This window comes from Dromaius novaehollandiae, chromosome 1 (genome assembly GCF_036370855.1).
Source record: "Dromaius novaehollandiae isolate bDroNov1 chromosome 1, bDroNov1.hap1, whole genome shotgun sequence".
Classification (NCBI taxonomy): domain Eukaryota; kingdom Metazoa; phylum Chordata; class Aves; order Casuariiformes; family Dromaiidae; genus Dromaius; species Dromaius novaehollandiae.
The window spans coordinates 73,837,904-73,843,903 of NC_088098.1; the positions used below are offsets into that span (position 1 = coordinate 73,837,904).

At 40.5% G+C, this 6,000-nt stretch overlaps 1 protein-coding gene across 1 annotated transcript in view; it reads right to left on the reverse strand.

The window, feature by feature from the left end:
• The window catches only part of SHISAL1 (shisa like 1), an 86,111-nt gene extending 80,348 nt beyond the window's left edge, over positions 1–5,763 (reverse strand). The window contains exon 1 of the mRNA XM_064516827.1: positions 5,639–5,763. The gene's annotated coding sequence lies outside the window, so the exon portion shown is untranslated. The remainder of the gene's footprint in view (positions 1–5,638) is intronic.
• Between the last annotated feature and the right edge of the window lie 237 nt (positions 5,764–6,000).

Consider the following 6,000-nt stretch of genomic DNA (forward strand, 5'->3'; position numbering starts at 1 on the left):
CTTACGTGAAGAAAAGGAGGTTTATCTTCTATCATCTACAAACTTTCGGATTTTAGCCTGTGTTTAGTTCCAGTGTTCAGACCCTGTATCCTCACCAGCTTCTCACATCATGAGCTAAAAAGCCTCTGACACCTCCATTATCTTCTGAATCATTAAGGCATTATCATGTTATTCTTTTCCATTTGCTTTTGAAGCCATAACTTGGTGGTTCATCTAGACAGCAGATCTTACAGAATCATCCAATACGGCATAAATGAATAGTATGTGCTGATAATACCCCTTGGTACATATATCCAACACTCCAAACCAGAAGTTCAGTCCTATTATCAGTTCATTCTAAAAATGAATCAATATTTGAGTCTGAAATTAATTGGGAAAAATATGAATTGTTGGAAATCTCCCAGAATCCATGTAATGGAGAATCTCTCTCAGAGGAATTTCCACAGGGAAATGAATGCAATTAAGGACCAAGGTAATAAACTGCCAAGAAATTTTAACTAGCTTGAGAAGCCTTATTTAAACCCTGAGTTCTCCCAGTGAGGTGAACAGGGAATAGGGAACATCATTTCTCCCTGAGCTACCACAGAAAGAATTTAAGTACAAAAATGAATATTCTACATAAATATCTCTACATCTTCTGTTGCCTCCCTGTATACACCCTCCTAACTTATTAAACTGAAATTAATAGCATTTATACAGGCCTCCTGTGTGATTCGGGTTAGCGCCCTCATGTCACATTTAAGGAAATCCAAATTACTGTAGGCAAAGTGGAATCTTCTCCCTTTCCTAATGCTAAACAGCATTCTGAACTGTTGCCCTCACTACTGCGTCCATAATTAAGATAATAAAAAACATTAAGAAACTGGATCAGATACTCCTGGACTGTCACAGCTCCCAGAATGCCTCACCATCTCTCTCCCCTGCACTTTGTTAATGAAGTACTCCGCTAGCCTCAAGTTCGTTATGAAAACAGGTCACAGCCCTTAAAAAGGGTCTCAGTGGCAGATTGTACCTTGCAATTATAAAAGACTTTTTTTATGGCTTGCAGACTGCTTCATCCAAAAATATAAATATCAACTTTATCAATCACTAGTTTGAGCTGGACATAGGGCCTTTTCCTCTAATGCCTGCAGGTGCTGTAACAAAGAAAAATAGGACACGGGTAGATGCTGCCTGGGACTGTCCAGCAGTCAGGCAGCTGAAGGAAGAGAGAGACCCAAGAATTTAAATGGCCCTCAGGAGCCAAACTTCTGCTGAAAATCACATTCACTAAATTTATTTGCTGAAAAGTATTAAATCAGACCACAATGCCTTTGGTTTTTAATGGCTGCAAAGATCATGCTTGCGCTGAGTGCACGAGTTTACAGAAAACACAGAAATAAGCCTGTGCCCAGAATAGCACAAGGGTATTTGGCCATTTTGAAGGAGCAGCCAAAGACAGACGAGCTTGTCACCCTCGAGAGCAAGGAGACAAATTCAGACCCACTTGGAGCACGCAGCCAGATACAATTGTTTAAGAGCCAGTGAGACTGCTGCCCTTGATTCACTCCTTCCCCTATTATGCACGTCTCCTCTTATTTTATAACTCTAACACTCACTCTAATGTGTTATGTCTATGCCGTATTGTCTGGTCTTGTATTGTCTGCAGCTTTGACAAGTTGTAAAATTGCATAATTGCATAGTTCTTGCTGAGATCCTGCGAAGCCTGCAGGATTTGGGAACACATACAAAAATATATGGCACTGTGCGCTACGTTTGTTTTCTGGTTTTGTAGCAAAAAAATCAATTAAAAGGGTCCCCCCAAGTAGGTTAGAATACATGCTCTCCAAAGGCAGAGTGATCAACCTCATTTGTCACTTTAAAACCGGTGGTGTTTCTTTTTGCACTGCCATTGCCAGGAAGTACTTTGCCTGTGCTGAACGTGACAGTGAGCAGCGAACAGCAGCATAAACATGCAACGGGGCAAAGGCTGGTGCTGGAGCAAGCAGAGCGGACGGCTTCTGCAGGAGAAGGTCTCCTTGCCCTACGCAATGACAGAATCATATCTGACAGTAGCAAGAGAAAGAAGAGTTTAAAAAGGGAGAGAGAAGGCAGGGAGAAGATATATGCGCCTGGAAGCAGTGGGATTAGTGCCAGGCAGAGGCTTGAGTCTAAAGACAACAGCTCTGGAGTAAGTAAGAACCGAGAAGAGAAGCTGAGAGCTTGAAAACAAACTCACAGGGGACAGAAGTTTTTGGAAACACAGAGGAGCCTGGAAGCTGTGCGAGGGAATGAGGGGAAGATTGAGAGAGTGTGACAGCCCGCACAACAGCGAGGATAACACACAAAGCCGTCGATGTAAAAATAGATGAGTTTGTGGAACAGAATCAGAGTTGATGGTTTGGATGAGAGATGAAGTCAGGCCAAAGTGCACAGTGAAGGAATTCATAGGAGATTTTGCCAACCCAAAGAATTATAAATCTGAGATTGAAAAAATCTTTCTACATATTTAAAGTCACATGTGTAGCAAGAAGAAGTGTATTGTCAAACTAACCATGGAAATGCTTTCAGAACAGCAGTTCCCCAGCTTTCTGACCAGCACAACCTCTCAACCATCTGAATTCCTCGTGGGCCACCATCTGAATTGAAAAGATACTTTATTTGAAAATAAAGACCATTTCTAGACCATTCACCACTATCTCATGGACCTGCAGTTTGCGAGTTAAACAATGTTAGAAGCTTGAGTCCCAACAGAGTAAGACTCAAGGAAGAGGTGCAGGAAGGAGCAGGGCAGTAGCCTGGAACAAGGAGACAGTGGCTGTGGCCTGCCAAGAAGGAGGAGGAAAATCTGGCACTAGAAACCTGGGGGGATGGCAGAGGGAGGCAGGATAGGAGGACTTTTTGATCTGACAGACCAGGCTGATACATCTAAAATTTAGACTTGGAACCAGGAACAAGGGATGGGGAAAGTTGGGACTAGAGCAAAGAAAGGTAGGAAAGGATGGGGCAGAAGCAGGCCAAATAAGGAGGTAGCTGAACAGAAGAGTTTATCACCAGAGCCTATGACAGTCTAAATCTCCTTAATTAACTGATGCCAGCAAAGTCTTGTGCTATCCACTGGCAAAGTGTCCTCTGGGACTGGTCTACGTAGAGGTTAACCACCTACTGCTTCTGCTATCAGTTGCTGTCTTAGCTCAAGTAGTGCAAGACAGCAAACTTGATGAAGAACTTCCATTTCTGGTAGTGAAACACTGAGTCAGTAACTCCACGTCTTTGTTATTCTGTTAGTCACCTTCCTTCAGTATGTTCTTTTGGATATTTTTACTAAAGTTATCTTTATCAAAGCAGGTTTTCAGAAAGTACTCGTGGCAAATCCAGGACAGTTTTCCAAATTTTCCTCCTAACATCTCAAAGCATCGGGATGCTTGTGTTAGTATTACACTGAGACTGTTACGCTCACATTAGACTGGGAATGACAGCCCTGAGAGGGCACCAGCTGACAGACATATGTAGCACTCGGTGTATCTCCAGCGCGAGCTGAGGCTCTGGCTCATGCCCTGTACCTGCCACAGATTCTCTCCTTTCCAGATCTGTGTTATTACTGAAGTTCCACTTTGAGTACTGACCGAAAATGACAGCTGGAGAAAACAAAGATAAAACTATCACAGACAAAAATGCCAGATATGCTACTAAGAAGGCTCATGAACTTATTTTGGGAAAATCAGAAAATAATACACTCCATTCTACATACAAGATTCATTAAGATCTGGCACTGTGAAATAAGAAATCTATCATTGTCCTGCAGTACAGTAAAGAAATAACTAGTGAGCACATACAACATGGACTGCTAATAGATTTGTAAATCACTTCGGATCAGCCGACTGTGAAAGGCCACACACTACTGATTTTTCTATAGTTTAGTGTCCCCATGCTCCTACTGAATTTCTGACTGGCTGCTATGCAGCAGGTGTGACAATGATGAGCATAACAGCAGCAGCAGGGTTATTGTAGCTGCAACTGTCTACAGCTACCAGCCAGGTAAAGTCTGTAGAGAGTGGTAATAGCTTTTATTAGAATAAATGACAGAGCTGAACCTCTCCCCCCGCCCCACTTAGACAAGATAAGAGGTGCCCACAAGGTCTTTCTTTAATATGTCTCTCACAGATTTAAATTTGTGACTTTCAAAGAAGACATTAGGAACTGGGTACCCAGGTCTGAGATTTTTCTTTCTTACAGCTTCTTAAAGCTTTTTCCAAAATGAATTGCATATATAAAAAATGCATTATGACTGCTGGACAGGAAAACAAAGCTCAGTTCACTAAAGGACAAACATATGCCATGGAGATGAATTAATCTTTATACAATTCCAAAAGTACAAATAGTTGGAGCTACAATCCTAGAACTAATGTTATTATTTAATCAGGACCAACCTAAAGACTGCTGTCAGCTGAAGCCATAAATTCATGGAAGCATAAATTTCCTAGATATGATGGAAACCCTACCAGAATATCCTGGCTAGACAATTCATGGCCATTTGTTCTGATTGAATTTAAAATTTTCCTTGTTTGTATGTCCATAAATCAACCGTAAAGCTAGACTATTGTGTTAAGAATATAACTGCTGATGTGAGGAGCCCATGTTACTTCTAGCAGGACAAAAACATAGGGTGAAATGCTGTTTGGATTAAATTAATCAGATTACTCACGAAAAGCCCCAACCCGTTTGGGAAGACAAATGCCTGGGTTAAATCTCACTGAGGGAGAAACATGATTTCATGCAAGAAAATTTATTAGCCAAATCCATAACAAGACCAAGAATTCAGGTTGATATTCAACAGCGCAGCTGAAGAGTTATGCTGGCTATTCAATACGTATGCCAGGAGAGTTCTAGTTCCAAATAAATCAACATAATATAGGCTTTGCCTGCAAAAGAAAGTGCCAGTGGTTTCACTAGGATTGCTTCTTTAAATCAGTTTCATTAAACATGAAGCAAATCCACATGTGGACATAGTTAAATTGATTTACAACTGGCTTATGTTGATTTAGCTTAATTCAAAGGGTGGAATTTTATACGGCAGCTATAAATTGATTTAAATGTGTCTACAGGAGACTGCACCAGTTCACTTAAGTAGACTTAAAACCAGTCTTCAGTTAAGCCACTTTTGCAACACTTTAAATATCAGGTTAGGCATTATTAAATAAACACACACGCACGCTCACACACACACACACACGCACTGTAGATGACAGTCGCTTTTCAAAGAACAGGAGATTCAAATCAATCTGAGTTCAATTTTATGGGACAGATCTGAGCTTGTCTTTTTGTAAAAACTACAAAGGCTTAAGTGAGAGGCTTACTTGGAAGTTTCCTTTATCGACCTATGATCATTGTATTATAAACAAACTCTTCTTTTAAAAGGATTTATTGTCTTTCATTGATCCTTTTTTGTCTTGATTTACTTATTTCTTATACATCTGTATGATGTCCCCCCATTCCCCCAATGATTTTTTGTATATACCTGCAGAAAACTCATACTCAGTATTCTAGCAGCAAAGATCATCTTAGCCCCTGAAGGACACTTAAAACATGTGAATTTTGACCATCAGACTGTTTCCTTGTAACGCACACAAAGAAAAAGAATCGATACAATACTGAATACCTTTTCTCATGTCATGCTCCAGAGTCAGGTTTTTTGTTGGGTTCCCAGCGGAAGATCTAGGCTGTGCAGTTTGATTCTCGTCTGCTTGTAATTCTGCAGCTGAGTTGCTAATTGTCATTTTATTTCATACCTGAGCATATGGGGAAGAAAATAGCAAAGAGAAAAGGTGAGTCCTACAACTTTCATTTTTGGTAAGCTGAGTCTTTTTGTTACTTTTTTACTCAAAGATTTTTTTTAATGTGTTTGGCAGATGCAAAAAGAAAAAAAGTGAATAATGCTCACTTGGGCTAAATAATCCCTTGTCTGTGCATATGAGAATGAGCTGCAGCGACTATTCATTGGAATGATCTCATCAGCAGGAG